Source organism: Frankliniella occidentalis, unplaced genomic scaffold (genome assembly GCF_000697945.3).
Source record: "Frankliniella occidentalis isolate FOCC.00 unplaced genomic scaffold, Focc_3.1 Scaffold23, whole genome shotgun sequence".
Classification (NCBI taxonomy): Eukaryota; Metazoa; Arthropoda; class Insecta; order Thysanoptera; family Thripidae; genus Frankliniella; species Frankliniella occidentalis.
Window position 1 is genome coordinate 2,309,544 of NW_026267153.1, and position 1,212 is coordinate 2,310,755.

Sequence of the window (1,212 nt, forward strand, 5' to 3'; positions counted from 1 at the left end):
GACAGACAGACAGACAGACACACGACCAAAGAGTTACCTGCACCCCACATCACAGCAAAGGCTTCGCAAGCTCAGCCAAAAAATGGAGGAGAAAAAAGACGCTTTTGTCAAAATTTTGACAAAATTTGGACAAAATTATTGATGCAAAGATTCATGAACGTCAAATTCCTGCACTTTGGAAGAGAAAAGGCTGATGGGTGAGTTGGGGCAAAATTTGCCCCACAACGCGTTGATAGTTAGTTTTCAAATGCTTTCAAATTACGAATCGAAACTCATTTGAAGTTTCTCGTAGGCCTACCCCTCCTTTATTTCTACGCCGTCTCCTATGATCGAGAAATTAGTTTAAAATTGTGATTTTGCCGTCCGACCGAAATGGCTGGCTCAGAGTGTGGTGTGGCAAAGGCGGGAACAACACGAGATCGGCGGACGCATTCGTCAGCGTGACTACCGTATCCGGGCGTAAGCGCGAAATAGAAGTCACGGCTCACGCGGCGGCGAGCCGAGCCGAGCTGGACTGCTGAGCCGAACCGGGCCGAGGCAAATGGACAGATGGGTGGCGGAGTGAAAGTGCACGAGCAGATAGAGAAGCGCGACACGGCCAAGGGTTGGACACGTGACACGCGGGGACCGTCGCCAAAGCCCAGCGATCAAGGGAAACTGCTTCACACAGTGTACCTTGTGCATAACCCAAGACTTGTGTTGGAAAAGACGCGCGGAGTGGGGGGAACCACAGGAAAGCGAACGTGTGGGACACGAAACTCTTCTGCCCGGTTATCCCCCAACGTAACTTTTGAATTACACAGTTGCTATTGATTTACCGACATGAACCCTCCCCTTGTCCACCGCATACAAAATGTAAACCTCCTCGGGGAGGTCATCCTTCGGGGGGCAGCGCTGCCACCGCGTCTCCAGCTTGCTTCGTCCTAATTTTCTCCAGGAAGAGCATCCGTCCGGTCACACCCAAAGCCCCCCGCCCCGGCCCAGCCCGCCGCCGCAAGAGGCTCATATCTGGGCCCTAGATGGTCCACCAGGATCACTGACTCAGATGGTATCGGCGCCTCCGACCAATAGACGCACCCGCAGGGCTCTGGTAGCGCGCGCCCCGGGGCGTACTTAGACCGATTGGATCAGAGTAATTATGCGTCCAGGGCGCACCTGTCAGGGCGGCCGCCGCTGCCGCCGCCGCACCGCACCGACCGGGTCACCTTTTTG